General features: G+C 36.6%; 1 protein-coding gene across 3 annotated transcripts in view; it reads left to right on the top strand.

Annotated features, from left to right (window-relative positions):
• The first annotated feature begins 472 nt into the window (after positions 1 to 472).
• The window catches only part of LOC116514448 (muscleblind-like protein 1), a 142,037-nt gene continuing 126,360 nt past the window's right edge, over positions 473 to 16,149 (top strand). For all 3 annotated transcript variants that reach the window (XM_032226054.1, XM_032226056.1, XM_032226058.1), the window contains exon 1: positions 473 to 565. The gene's annotated coding sequence lies outside the window, so the exon portion shown is untranslated. The remainder of the gene's footprint in view (positions 566 to 16,149) is intronic.

Below are 16,149 nucleotides of genomic sequence, written 5' to 3' on the forward strand. Positions count from 1 at the left end.
CGCGTGTGTGTCTGTGCGCGCGCGGGGGCGAGCGGGAGGGCGCGCGGGGCTCTGTGCGCGCCCCCGCCTAACCTCCCCGCGTATTATGTCCACCGTGTAATTTTATTTTATTTTATATTTCCCTCCCTTCCTTCCTCCCTTTTGCATTCTTGCAGTCGTACGCCCAGTTGCTTCCTGGTTAAGAGCTTGCTGGATGGGGGAGGGGCGGCGCAGGCAGCAGCGGAAACTCGGCACTTCAGATAAGAGCGTGCCCTGCACAGCCGTCGGCGACAGTCTTTTTTGCACTGCAGCTGCCGGAGGTTTTAGGGCGACGAGAATGCCGCTGTGACAAGGCGAGTGGCGCGTCCCATCTTCTTCCCCCCCTCCCCTTTTCTGTCCCTCCCCCCACCTTTTTCCCCAGTGCTTGTTTTGCTTCTATTTATTTATGCTTTTCTTTTTCTTTTTTTTTTACCAACAACAAAAAAAAACAAGGTTTGGGAGGGTCGTCCTTTCCCGAATACCCCCAAAAATGCCTTGGTCGACCCGTCCGAGATCTGATGGTTGCCTCTGAAAAAAATGTTGAGAGGTAAGAAGCCTTTCCTTCTTGTCGATCAAGACTGGCGGGGAAAGGCTGAGGGTGGGGGGGGAGGGAAGAGAGCGAGAGAGCCAGCAATGCTTTAGGTTTCGATTGGGCTGCGCTTTAGATCGGAGTCGCCTATAGCAGCCGCCTGGGTTTTTTTCGTCCATGTCCCGGGCCGGAGGAAGCGAGCTTGGGGGGCGACGGCGGCGGAAACTGGAGGTCCCCTGCCACAGTTTTTAAGGATTTCTTCTCGCGTCCCTCGTCGTGCTTAAAAAAAAGAAAAGAAAACGAAAGGCAGAAGGTCGCAGTTGCAGTTCTGCCTCCAGCCGCCGCTTCCTCTCTTGCCGCGGGTACGCGGTTTGTGTGTTGTGTGTGTGTGTGTGTGTGTGAGAGAGAGTGCTGCTGCTTTGCAGGGTCATGCAGTTTTGCAATCTGCACGCACGCACAAACACACAACACACACACACACAGACACACTCGCGCCCAAACGCCGAGGCTAAGCAGGTGTACGAAAAAGGCCCCCTTCCCTCGTTGACCTTTGCTTCGGGCTTATGTTACTCCTGAACTTGGCGTGCTGCGTGTCCCTTATTTTAGACCCGACGCCGCTCCGCTTGGCTGTCGGGGTATAGGACACTTGACTTTGACAGGCCTCGCGTATCATAGCGCTCCATATTGCAGCCGCCCCTCCGAGCCCAAAGCCTTTACTTCCCCTAGCAAAAATTAGAAGCGCGATTCCTCTCTAATTTTTTTTTTTTGCTTGTTGGAGAAGGGAAAAAAATATTCAAAGTGTGCTGTAAAGTGGGAGTCCATTTTTGGGGGGAAGGGGGGAGGCTGACACATTGCCTACCGCATTTAGATTAACATGTGACATGTTTAGTTGTACTTCCTTATATGGAGAGCACTATAATTTGGCATCCCGAGGGATTTGCCCAGGTTCATGGGCACTGGAGAGCTCTACATTATATATGCAAGTGCTAAGGATTTGCTTGTATTTTGATCGACTGGGGAGGGGGTGCATATAAATTGTCTGGCTTTTACTAGAAATCTACTTAGTGTGTGTGTGTGGGGGGGGGGAGGTGAAAACGTGATGATTTAGGTTTCTTTCCGGGATGTGGTGCAGTGTATGGTGGCGTCTGCAAAGTAGATAACTGGCACAGTTAAGGTTAAAAAAGCCAGCTCACTTGCTGTTTACCCAGAGCTTCTGAATTCTCAAGTGAGCTGTTACAGGCATTTGGTTTTAGTTAACATGAACAAAACTCCCAAGGGAAAAAAGTTAAAGGGGTTCCCCTCCCCTTTGAATGCATCTGTTTAGCTGTAGTATTCAGTTTGGATTGTATGGAAACATGTAAGCCTTCTGCTCAAAAGGATAATTTGCAAATTTTTGTGGCTATGTATAGAAACATAAAGACTTATACCATCAGTTTTTACGTGTAAATAATTGCAGCGATGAATATACATTTGATAGATACATAAACAAACATGTTTATTGAATGGTTATACTGTCTGGACGTCTGTGTCCAAATATGTAACACTGCCAGTCCCAGATGGGCAAAGAGGAGCTGTCAGAATTTTCAAAAGCTAGGGAACCCTTTGAGGCACAAAAAAGTTAAGCGGCTAAGACTTGGAATATGTATTAAAACAGAACAAGACAAAAGTGAACCTAATTGGTTAATGGTTGCTATGTTAAATGGTCCTATTTGGATTGCTCAGGTGTCAAGGGACGTATTGTTTATAGAGTTTTCAATGGGCTGGAAAGGAGTCTGTGCAGTCCTGTTGCAAAATGAGGCATTGACCACCATGACTAAAGAGGATTAGAGAAAAGCTCTTCAGGGGGAGACTTAGCAGAGGTAGACAGAGCCTGCAGCTTTCAAAAAGGGAAGTATTCTTGCTACTGCTATGTAGTATATATTAAAAATAATGCAAATCTGATTTTGAAGCAGTGTAAAGCAGCAATCCTGTGTATTTGTAATAAGTCTAATTGAATTCAGTGGGTTCTTTTTGTAAAGATTTGGTAAATAGTATTTATTTTTGTTGTAGAGTTGCACTGTTACCATAAATGATTTGTTAGACCTGGCCAATATCCAATAGACCTATAGGAGAAAGAAAAAAATGTTTCAAATTTAGCTGGGGCATCTGTCAGTGATTAGGAATCTTAAGATAGGTCAAAAGTGACAGCAAGAATCTGGGGGAAAGAAAGAAAAAGGTGAATGATAGGTATATTAATTGTCAGCAGATAATGTAATTAATTATCCAGTAGAATACATGCTGTTTACTTTGTTGCACCAATCAAATATTAAGTACTTCCAGAGAAATATCAGATTAAAAACCTAGTTCTTTATGAAACAAAAGTAATAGGGTAACATTGGCCTAGTCTAGACATCACACTGCAGTTGCTACATCATTGCCCGATAGCTAAGAGTGAGTCTGCCTTCTTTTTCTTTTCTCATTTTTCTTTCCCCTGAGCTTCTATTATTTCTTTTGTTTCTTGGTTGTTGGCTCTAATTGTGATTTATATATGCCATACTATAATGCTATTTAGCTTGGATTAATTATATTCACTAACCACTATTTATTGATAATTTGAAATTGGGTTTTGAATTTAGACAAAGAGAAATAAGAAACGTTTTGTAATTGTAACTAGTGTACATTAGTTTAAACTTTTCAGAAACCTGTCCTTATTACTTAGTTCAAAAAGTGTCTGTGTGAGATCTGCTGGGGGGGGGAGGGGGGAGGAGGAGGAACTGCATTTGTACCAGTTAAGGTTGAGTGTTTGTTGTGTTGTAACATCTGATCCTGAACATTGCTTCTTGATATACAATAGGAAGAAAACTAATTAAAACGTTTACAAAATGTGTAGTGCTAGGTATTTAGGTTCAGGAATGCAAAGCAAAAATCAAAATTATACAAGATATGCAGGGATATGTTCCTGGCTAATTTATGGGAGAAAAGAGGCCTGATCTTTGATCTGTGTACTATCTTGACTTTTCTAGTTGAGTATATTGAGTTATATATATTAATCTTTGAAGCTTCTTTAGAACTATTGAACATCTTAATTACTTAGGAAAAGATTGACATAAAGAAGGAAGTTGGGAAAGCTCAAAGTGGCAAACCACCATTATTACCTTAAAACGTTTTTTAATATAGCAAGTTTAAGTATTCATAGCTAACCAGTTCTTGAATTGTTAAAGGTATAAAGTATAGGGCCATAATGTGCTGCTATGCAAAACTACTGTTCTAAGTTTGAGATCTTGAAGATCTTGTATCCTGAGCAGGTTGTTTGAAAAGGAATTCACAAAGCTGTTATAGAGGCCATTTGTTGGTATTCACTTTTCACCACAACAAATTATGTGATAAGACCATCTTCTTTGCATCAATATTTTAAGGAACTAAACATGATTTGCCCTTGGCTACCTAGCTTGTGTCATCAGCCTAGTATCCTATGACTTTAAAACTGGAGAAGTAACAGGATCCCTAAATTCTGAGTAATATATTTGGCTTACCTATTAACTGCTGAAATTTTATATATGTTGGAAAAATATTTATTGACTTTTATTTATGATCGGGATTCAAAATTCACTTTCAAAAATTCTAAATCATAGTTCATATATTTTATGATATTGGGATGTTTGTTTTCATTTAAACATATGTTATAATAAAGTAGTTTTGAAAGATCCCATTTTCCCACTACTTGTTATTAAAATCAAAGTGCATTTTGTGTTTGTGTGTTACTTCTGGTTAGTATTTTTTAATTGTTAAATAGCCCTTGTTTAAAGTATATATCTGGATAATTTTTTTTTTTGAAATCCCATTGTACAATTTAACTTTGGCATTGTCTTATTTATTTGTAGCATGTATGGCTACTAAGTAACAAAAATACTCAGTTGCCAAAAGAAAATACTTTTCTTTTAAATTACAAAGCAAAAATTATATTGTTCGTGTATCTTGACTTACTTGACTTGACTTAAGTCTTTAGCGTCGGTACGGCCTCGCCAATCCCTTCGCTGTAGAGTCGCATGCATCCCGAATCAACGGGATCCATGATTCTAGGCTGAGTACTACTTGAGCTCGCCGGGCCCAAGAGTTGACAGAGCCCCTTCTGTTGGAAAAATGGTGTATCTGATCTTGGGCAGTGGATTTCTTTATGAGATAGTCCTTAAAATGTTTTCCTTTTCATTAGCATAATAAGCCACAAGTTAACTATGGTTTATTAAATAGACCACAGTTATCTGAGTCTTTACAATTGTGAAGTCATAAATCTGGTGGTTCTCTCATGATGTAAATGAACCACATCAAGATTTGTGTGATGTGTGAACTCAGTCATTCTATTCAATATGCTATTGATTGAGAACTACTTTTGGTTTGGCCTAATCTATAGAAAGTTTATTTAATAACATTTTGAATGATATAATTTAGATAGCATGTGACAGGATGGGTGGAATCGTTGTATCAGAAACACAAAGTTCTTCAACATTCCCTTATTTTGGAAGTGCTTAAAGTTTCTTCAGTTCTGCAAGATAAGTTGGGAGCAAATTAAAATTCCTTTATAGATATAGTAGCTCTTAGACAATTTACCGTATGTGCTTTAAAGTTTGTAACTTTGCCCCCAAAGTACAAATGATCACATACACAGTCATTAGTTTTTAGGATTTAGAAGACATCTTCTGAAACAGCATTAATTAATTACAGCCTGACTGAAAAGCAACTATTTTGGGTTGCTGAGAAATGTCACAGATTATGGATTGAAATTTGAGATTCCCATAAGAGATGGACTATTGTACAGAAAACACTGCAAGGAGTTTTAAATAAAGCAAGCTGCACTACTTCCTTCTTGGCACTAAGAATTAGGAGGCTTTATCTAGGCTTCAAGTACAAACATACATTTGGTTTTATGTACAACCTTCAGTTGCAAATTTTAACAGAGAGGTAATGGACAATGCAGGAGGTAGGGAAGCCCAGTAATTTGCAGGATAGGCCTTAACACCTCCTGATGTTCACAACTCTGTGTTAGTGCCAGTTAGATGTGTTATTTAGTTGTCAATTACTGTCATTCTGAAAATAAGGAGAAACAAACACGAGAATAGTAACAGATACAAGCTTTAAAATATTTGTTATTAAAAATATTTATGATTGCTAGAAATCCAATACTATACATTATTTCTATGTATTTGTGAAGATTAAAATATGACCTTTACAGTAAATAAAAGAATTATGTAGCATTTTAAAGGTAAGCAGTCATTTTACAAGATGAGCTTTTTGTACTTTGGCCTGTTTTCTAGAGAACTACCAATTGTTTTCTATGGTGTGTTATTTGTGGTACCGGAGATTGTTAAAATTCTGCCATTTTTTTTTACAAAGAATATTGATAAATATTTAAGCTGTTCCAGCCACATTTACCAAAACATAATTCTGTCCCTATTTTTCCTGGATTTGTTCTTTAAGTGATAGACAGGAACTGGTTTCTGCCTTCCTGGTTTTCCTTGTTAAGTTAAAACAATTACTTTCTTAAAGAGTGAATAATGTGACAAAATAAATAGTTTCCTTGCAGGAATTCTAGCAATTTGGAATGTGACTGCCCTTTAAATGCTCAAGAAGTTGTTAGAATGTGCTCCATTAAAGCCTGGAACAATATTTCTCATTTATGTCACTAAAGACTGCATGTGAAATCGCAGAGCCCATACAAACATATCTAAATGTCACATATTGACCAAGCACAGCGTTATAGAATAAGAAAAACCAGAAGCCTTGTGATCATTATGTGATGAGAAGACACACTTGAGGGTTACATGAGATCAGAGGTGGTATTCAGTTGGTTTTTCTGGTTCGGGCGAACCGGTAGCGGCAGCTGTGGGAGGCTCTGCCCACCCATCCCGCTGTAACACGAGGGCACTGTGCATGCGCAGACACGCCATGTGTACTCACATTTGCGAACCAGTAGGGAAGGTAAGTGAATCCCACCACACTGCACATAATCAAATAAAATAAAATCTTTATTAGGGTCAAAGAATAGGATCATATATGAGTATTAGGTGTGAGCAGTTCTTTCTCATACAAAATATTTAGAGCTGTAGTGCAATTTTTACTGTAGCAATAATTATCCAAATAAGACTTCATTTTTCTTATCTGGCTTTAAAGTGTCCATTGCTTGTTGTTCTATGTGTTTGCTACAGAACTCCTAGTGAATGCTTCATAATAAATTTTTAGTGTTCACATATGTATGCTGGCAATTTGTGAATGTCTGCCAACTCAGAGACATTGATAGATGCTGGCATATATGTGGATACTAATGTCAGCCCTTTTGCATGTCCAAAAGTGAAAGGGTTATATTACTTCTTTTTCAAGCATTCAGTTGTAATGAATTCATTTAATTCAATTGGGACTATGAATATTTAACCAAATTTTGAATTTCCATTATAAAGTATCTATCACACATAATTTAATAATATATATCGGATATAAATTTCCCCTTGACAGTTCAAATTCTTTGCTTGAAAAATGAAGTCAGTTATGAAACTGTAATAATTAAGTTTTTAAGGATATGTTTGTAACTTTCCAGTTGTCTTATCATGCTCAAAAGAATTTGCAGCAATATTCATAGGCTTTGTGTAACTGGGTTGATTTAAAGAGCAATATGCGATAAGTACACCCTTTCTGATTCTTAGGCCCTTCAAATTTGGATTGGTGTATAACCCTATTGTGTCATATGCAAACTTTTTTGAAATTATCTTAAAACAGCTCTGGATTTCACATATGGTTCCTGGATTGGATTTCCATCTGTAAAGATTGTAAATTCTAAGTTTGTATTTTGGTGTATGTTCTTAATATTTATCTGTTATGTTCAATGTTTTGACAAACAGCATGTACGTTTATTTCTATTTATCTTATAATTTTCATAACTGATCCAAATTTTTTAAAAAACTGGGCTGGATAACAACATGTTAAACTGTATATAAGCAGCAACAATAATAAATGAGTTATTCACATGATTAACATTTAATTAGTTCAAAGCTTGGAGAAATAAAACAGCAGTGATGTTCTGCATGCTCTGAAAATATGCGCAGGTGAATTCAGAAGCTGACAGCAGCCATGGAGAAGGTCTGCTATCTCATCATCCATGTCTTTTGATTATAGGTAGTTCACTCTCAATGACCACACATTGTTTGTGATGGTTTGAAGTTATGACAGCAGGGAAAAAAGTGCCTTAGAGCTCCACCGGGGCTGCCTTATCAATGAGAGGGTGGCATATGAATGTAATAAAATTAATGACTGCCGCATTACGACAATGACTATCATAGCCTGCTTTGCGCCCTTTGTTCCCTTCTTTTCTTGGTTAATTGACATTTAATTGAATTATAGTGCATGATTTTTGTTTATTGTTTTAATGTTTATATCATGTTTTAATTATATAGCTTTAAGCCACCTAGAGTCGCCTTGGCAACATGGGCAATATAGAAGTTGATTATAAATAAACCACCTCGAGCCATGGCTTTTAAAGAGCAGTTAGTTATAAATCCAGAAGAACCAGCAAATCATGCATCAATTAAATTCAGTGGGAACTACAGGAACAATTACTGGTATTAAACTTCCTGAATATTTACTCATTTGTGGAGAATTACAAGTTGAGTTTATTTTGCCCCTCCTATAGCCAGACTGCCTCCTGGCACCGCCCCGGGATTTCCATGGCATGAGAATGGCCCTGTTCAGCTAAATGTCATCAATATATAGTGGTGCTTAAAAGTTTGTAAACCTTTTTGAATGTTCCAATATTTCTGCAAAAATATTGGCTTGGGGATCTGATGGGATTGTTCCACTTCACATTAGGTTAGGAGATGAGGAGATGATCTTACCTCCATCCCGTTTTTTGTGTTAGTCCTTTTTATCTAGTCTTGATTAATTTTAATCTTTTAATTCTTAATGTGGAAGGTTTTTAATGTTTTAATATTATCATTTTTATATTGTGCTTTTATATTGTAAGCCTTCCAGAGCCGCTTGACAGTGACATGTGCGGTACATTAAATAAATAGAAAATAAATAAAACCTAAAGCATGATCTGTTTTCTACAAAAGTCTTAAAACCAAAGAGTATCCATATAAGCAAATGAGATGTTATTATACTTGTTCCTATTTAATGAGAAAAATGAATCTGTGCTACATTAGAAAAGCACTGTTTTATTTTAAAACATATTTTCGGAGCTGTGTGTAAAGACATTTTGTTTTAAAATTTCAAACTTCATGTGCCAGAAGGTAAATATACTTAAAGTATTGTTTGTTTAGCTTATTGAGGATAACAAAGTAATTAGTCACATGACAAGCATAGATCTGACAAAGTAATGTCAACATTGGGAGTGTTCTCCCAAATTCCCCCCCCTGAAAGATAAATAAAATATTCTAAACATATCCTGAATGTTCTCAGTAATCCTGTGATGAACTGATCTTAAAAAGGTTTGATGAGGATGTCATGCATTCTTGAATCTACTCTGCATTCATTTGACTAGAAAAAAGTAGATACATTTATAAATGTGTTTATATAAAACAAGTGCTTCAATATTCAATTTATTTCTACAAAGAATTTAGTTTTTATTAATTCAACAAAAAACATTGTGTAATTTCAGTGTATTTGGCATAACTCAGAAATTAGTATGAGACACTGAACAGTGTTTTGAATGTGCAAACATGTTTTAGTTTAGTTAGTTTAGTTTAGTTTTGGTTTATTTGTATGCCGCCCTTCTCCAGGAGGGACTCAGGGCGGCGAACAATATCAAATGATAAAACCAAATTAAATTCTGTAACCTTCAGAGAAGTTGCATTGTTACTCATTTGTTAATAATTTGTTAATAATTAGATGCTGACTTTTTTGCATAAGAGCTATCATCTAGTATAAGCTACATGTAGCAGAAATGGTTGTATATTATACACACACACACACATATATATATACACATACATACATACATATATACATATACATACATACACACATACCATATATACTCGAGTATAGGCCGACCCGAATATAAGCCGAGGCACCTAATTTTACCACAAAAAACTGGAAAAGTTATTGACTCGAGTATAAGCCTAGGGTGGGAAATGCAGCAGCTACCGGTAAATTTCAAAAATAAAAATAGATACCAATAATGTTTTTGAATATTTATTTCAAAGAAAAACAGTAAACTAGCGGTGTATTCAATGAAATACTTCACTCACCTCATGATGCTGATGTCCCGCTGTGATGATGATGTCCCGTGCAGCCGCGGGAGCGATGTCCCGCCTCCTATGACACACGGCACAGTGATTCCTATCATTGGATCACTGTACCAGAGGAGGTGGGACATCGCTATGTGGCTGCTTGCCATAACAGGAGGAGGTGGGACATCGTTGCAGAGCGGCAGGAGGGGGAGGAAGGGGAATCGTAAGACAGCCCTGCATTACATTAGAACGTGAGGAGGGGGGATGGTGCGGTGCGCGCTGCGCGGCAAACTGACACAGAGGGAGGGGAAACTCACAGGGGCACTGGGCCATTCACGAGTGTCACCCAGCGGCATGGCCCCGCCCCTTTTTCTCCTCCATTTCGGGCAAATTTTTCACTGACTCGAGTATAAGCCGAGGCGGCTTTTTTCAGCCCAAAAAGTGGGCTGAAAAACTAGGCTTATACTCGAGTATATACAGTACATACACACATACTATATATGGTTTCATTGCAAATGAGCATTTCATGTAAGCTAGAGGGAAATCATACTCTCATTAAACAGATTATTTTCTTCATTTATGACTATGGACTTCAGACAGACAAGAATGCATATTGCTGGGCCTGCCCTTAATGGTTTTCTTGTCTTCAACATTATTGCTCTGTCAATAAGCACAAAAGCTTCCATGTTTGCTGCTTGTTAAGTCATCTAGAATTCAGGATAACCACTACACAGAGATATTATCACTAGTCCAAGATATCATACAGTATTGATCACTGGAAAAGTGACATGGAAATAATTTAAAATAATTTCTAACCACATATAAGCTTGGAAAGATAGCATTTGTGTACACAAAAAATTCAATTACCATAGCCAGAACAGGCAGATAGAATTTTGGCCATTTGTGTCTTCCCAAAACACTATGAAACTGAACAGCCAAGTTCAATTCTGTAAACGTGTTTTAATCCATCAGTAAATTGTGTCCTCATAGCTCACAAACAAAAATTAATAAATAAATACAAGAACAAGATAAAGCAAAACCTAGACTCTAGATACTTTACTATATGTTAATAGTCATATAATAATATAACCAATGGATAACTATATTAATATAGATTAGATTAACAGAGTTGGAAGGGATCTTGTAGGTCATCTAGTCCAACCCCCTGCCCAAGCAGGGAATTCTACACCATTTCAGACAGATGGCAGTCCAATCTCTTCTTGAAAGATTCCAGTGATGAAGTTACCACAACTTCTGAAGGCAACTTCTCTTCCATTGGTTGATTGTTCTACACTAACTTCAGGATCAATCTCAAGGGGCTTCTGCAAATTGTAAGGGGTATGTCTGCGTGAGCCTTGCTTTAGGTTATAAGCTATTCCATAGGAGGGAGGCCTCTGTTGAGGACATCTACTTTTGGGCTTGCTCTTGTCATATGTTGTGCTAAGTGAGAACGCTCAGCATGTGTTCCTTTATTCAGATCAGAGGGAGAGTTCATTAGAAAAAGGTGGTATCTTAGGTAAGAATGCACGAAAACCTGAACATGAAACCAATTGACTGGGCTTATTCCTGAATCTAGAAAGTCTAAATTCCTTAAGTTGAATTTGTATTTAACCAGAACAGGTTATTTAGCATCAATTTAGCCAAATGCTTTTCTTTGTATATAGTATTTAAAATTTGTCTATGTATATAAAACATTCAACAAATGCCTTCAAAAACAAACGCTTAGAAAAAAGAAAAAGGATTGTTATTAAAGGTTAACATTGACACTCATAAAAACATTGAGGAGCTCCAGCTGTTTGTTGGCAAGAGGAAAGAGAACTGTGTCCACCATTTTTACTAATAAACAGTTCATTTGTAAATATGAGTTGTCTTCAAGTCAAAGATAATCCTGGGCTGTCTGTAGTTATCAGCCCATCTTTATTTCATCATGGAAAATAAATTATTTCCATTAATACAGAAGTTTAATGCTTGCACTTTTCTTGATGATGAAAGGAAGCACTTTGCTGTACTCCTCATTTTTTTTATTTTTAATGTAAGCTTTAACAAAATAAGCCCTATTGTCCTTCTCTTGGTGTTCTTCCAATGACAGACCAAAATGGAATAAAACTTTTTGACAGAGATACACATTGTGTTTCTTGAAGGAAGTAGAAGAAGAACTGTTTTAATTTAGAGATGACTAATTTAAAATATTACCTAAACTGACTGGTATAAAATATGATCAAACAGTTGCTAATTATACTAACTCAGTTGACAGGAAATTGGAAAAGAGGACACTCAGCAGGGGAAAAGAAGAGACTAATGCACCATTAAAAGATTTAGGAGATTTAGTTAAGAAAACAGTGAAGATTCAGGTTTGTAGATAAACTAAATTGATGGCTCTCCCACATACTTGGCTTTATGTACTTACCTGGTAAATATACTATACACTCCTCTCCTACCTACAAAGTAGAGTAAATTATCTTTGTACAGAAAAAATGCCCTTGATTTACAACAGTTGTAAACAGATTTACAACAGTTCATATAGTGATCATTTGAAGTTCAACGACATGATAAAAGTGACAATTTTTCATATGACCATTACAATGTCTCTCTGGTTACATGATCAGAATTCAGACTCTTGGTACCTGACTCATATTTAGGATTGTTGCAGTATCCTAGGGTCATATTATCACCTTTTGCTACCTTCTGACAAGCAAAGTCTGTGGGGAAGCCAGATTCACTTAACGACCACGTTACTAACTTAACAACTGCAGTGATTCACTTAATTGTGGCAAGAAAGATATAAAATGGGGCAAAATTCACTTAGCAATTGTCTCAATTAGCAACAGAAATTTGGGCTCAATTGTGGTTGTAAGTCAAGGGCTACCTATAGTGCAATTGTTGCCATCTTCATTATTTATTGTTCTTTATCCAGAATAAATAATCCAGGTTATTTTAACCAACAAAACAGCCAATGAAATCCACTTGAAGGCAAGACTTTATGATTTCAAGATGTACAAGAGTAAGTGGTTGACTTGGTCCTCTAAATGTATGGTCTCCCCAGCAATCTCTCTCAATTTGAGTTCTTCCAAAGATAGTGAGATATGGCGATCCTAACCATACCAGCTTGCAATTTGGGGAGTGTTTGCTCAATATAACTGAAGACCGTCAGGTGAAGGAAGAATTGTTAATGTATTTTGAGAGTGAATTTAAGCCTTATACTCTATGATTACCTGACATTTTTTCAGTTTCTAGTAAATTTATAGTTCTTATATGGTTAAAAAAAAAACCAAATGTGGCAAAAATTATTATGAATTCTGATTTTGGATATGCTTAAATATTAATTATATCACATATTCTAATGTCTAAAACTGCCATACAAAGTTGTATTGAAGCTAAAATGCTAACTTGAGATTTTAAAATAGACCTACACAAATGTTAGGCTCATGGAATTTCTAGAATTAGTTTACAATTTTACTAAGCGACCAATCTAATACTTACTACTGGTAACAGTGAGACACATTTAAAAATTACTAGCTCGGAATAAGTCAATTGTCTTGACCACTTCACTCATACTAGATTGGAATGACTATAATATGTAGTGCAAAATATAGCTTGTCATCGTCTTTGTCAGCCATTGAGTTTTGTCTGAACCTTGGCCACTTTATGGATCATATCAATCTACTGTGCATCTAACTGTTAATCTAGTATTCTAAATTAGAAAATGTGTAGATGGGTGGGTGAAAAGTTTTTAGATTGTAGCTATCTGCAAAATATGTATAGATGTATGTAGAGAAGATACTGATCAACCCTTTGCTTAATCCTGATTTAAAAGGAGGGTGATTAACAAAAATGATATATTTATATATACCCTCAAGACGTATTTTGATACGTTTGGAGTGGCCCTCAGCTATTCTGATATGCAGACAATTTACAAAATCAAGTCTGTTAACTTCTACAGTAGAACTGCATTAGATATTGTTATATCAACTTTCAGTTCATTTTATAAAATGCCAAAAGACTTTCCTATGGTTAGGATTTTTTAATATAAATTAATATTTTAGGTCATAAATCTTTAGAAATAGCTCGTTGGCAAAAAAGGACATTTTATTTTTATGCTATTTTTAAGGTATCACAAAATTTGAAATTCTATTATAAATACATAAGTGGTTAAACAATAGCAAAGCAAGGACTACAAACACAACAAGAGTGTGTTTGTGTGTGTGTGTGCTTGTGTGTGTATGTGTGTATTGATGTTAAAGTGAAATACTTCTTTAAAATTACTTCATAAAGTAATGTACTTTCCTATTGGTAAGCAGGAGTGGCAAGAGATCCCTGAAATCATGCAAAATTCTTTGACAGGATGAATTGCATAATGATTTCAACTTGACAAGATTCATAGTATTGCTGCGTTGGTTTGAAACTTGTAAACCAGAAAATAATATAGACAGCTTATGTCATCCTAATATTGAATGGTGGAAGATAGGAAACCTTTCAATCCATGTATTTTACATATCTCAAGTAGTGTGTGTGTGTGTGTGTGTGTGTGTGTGTGTGTATACACACACAAACTTACTACAAACATTCTTATTGTCATGACTTTTAACTTGGCAAAATGGTGCACCATAGGGCAATTGTTTTTGAATGTAGGAACCTCAACTTATAAAACCCAAAATACAGACCCCATGTTGCCAAGAGAATGAAATTTGAAAACACTGTGGCTGCTGTGCTGTGATAAGGTCACATGATCTTCATTCTCGACATTCTGTGACAGTTTCCCAGCCAGTCTTACAATCCTTTGCTCCCTTCCCTACCCAGCAGCAGTTACCTACCTGTCTGCTGGGGACAGAAGGAAAGGGGAAAGAAGGGACAAAAGCACCAAAGAGCAGGACAAAAAGTACAGATTGAAACTTAATGAAGGACAGATAGATCCAACCTAGAACCTAGGAAAAATTTCTTGACTATAAGAAGCAGTGGAATGATTTGCCTCCAGAAGTTGTAGATACACCATCGCTGGAGAGTTTAAGAAGAGATTGGACCAGTCATTTGTCCAGAATTGTATAGGACCTCCTGCTTGAGCAAGGGGTTAGATTAGAAGGCCTCCAAATTCTCTTCCAACTCTGTTATTCTGTATTATGGAAGAGAGGGATGGAAGAAATATTTCTGATGCTCCCTGCCAGCTTCCCACAAATAAACTCAATTGGAAATTTGTTACCACTACTTTTTTGCCTACCCATGATCATTTTGTTTCCATATTTAGATAAGTAAATATCTTTAAAATAATGACCCAATGGGCCACTGGGTGTATAGTATTAAATTAAATCTGATTACACATGAAAGCTATTCATTTAATTAAGGACATTCAAAAGAAAAAATATAAAATATTTTATAGTAATATAATTTATTCAAAGAAAAATGGAATTCCATCTTCTCTGACAGATGGATCTCCAGTTTCTGCTTAAATACAAGGCAATCTATTCTAGTGTCAAACAGCTTTTATCATTAGGAATTTTCATTAAATGTTTGGGGCAGTAAAGAACAAGTTTTCTGTATCTTGTGGTTGACAGTCGTTGATACATATAGAGCTAGAAAGAACAATTCAGATTCCTCGCTAATCATAGAAAGCATTTCCCCCAAAACTGAACATTTGCTGAATGTTTCACACAACCTTCAGGAGCCATCGTATAAGACCTTAATAAAATCTTCAGTACTTCTGTCTTACTTTTCCTGAAGTGCTCCAGAAAGCACAGTTAGCCTATGTAAACCCCAAACTAAGTGATTTGACCACAATAATGGGAATAAGGAGAGGAGGAAAGAAGGAGAGGAGAGAGAGAAAGAAAATATACAAGCCATAGCCAGAGTTTTTGGTTCATCTGTCCACTGCACAGGTTTTTGTCATTTGTTAGTTTATGTGAATGCCCCTCTTCCCCAAAACAATAGTGAACTAGCGTGGAAGTAGTTAAGAAATTACATCTGCAAAGACAGTGGCCTGAAGCACATTATCTTTAAAAAAATAACTGATGGAATATGGAACATTCCTGAAGCATGAAGACTAATGGAAAATGCCTGATTTAAAGAAGGAGAGTGCAAATTGTTGGAGTTTTACAATTTCTATGAAAAAAAAAGTACAATGACGACTGAGTATGGAATGATGGGAAAATGGAAATGTTATTATACTTGTAGCTTTATGAATTAAATTACATGTCTCATGTCTGCCAACACTAAGAAGTTGAAATTGGAGTGAAAATCATTCTTATTTAAATTAAGTGTAGAAAAATGAATTTCAAAAGGCATACTTTTTAACATTAAGGTTAACACAATATTAAGAATTTTAGCATGGATGGGGGCAAGGCAGTAGTTGCTAATTAAAGGACAGTCTTAAAGTGAATCAGATATGACCATAGCAGGTAAGTTTTTTGAGTTTTTTTA

This window comes from Thamnophis elegans, chromosome 10, assembly GCF_009769535.1.
Source record: "Thamnophis elegans isolate rThaEle1 chromosome 10, rThaEle1.pri, whole genome shotgun sequence".
Taxonomy (NCBI): domain Eukaryota; kingdom Metazoa; phylum Chordata; class Lepidosauria; order Squamata; family Colubridae; genus Thamnophis; species Thamnophis elegans.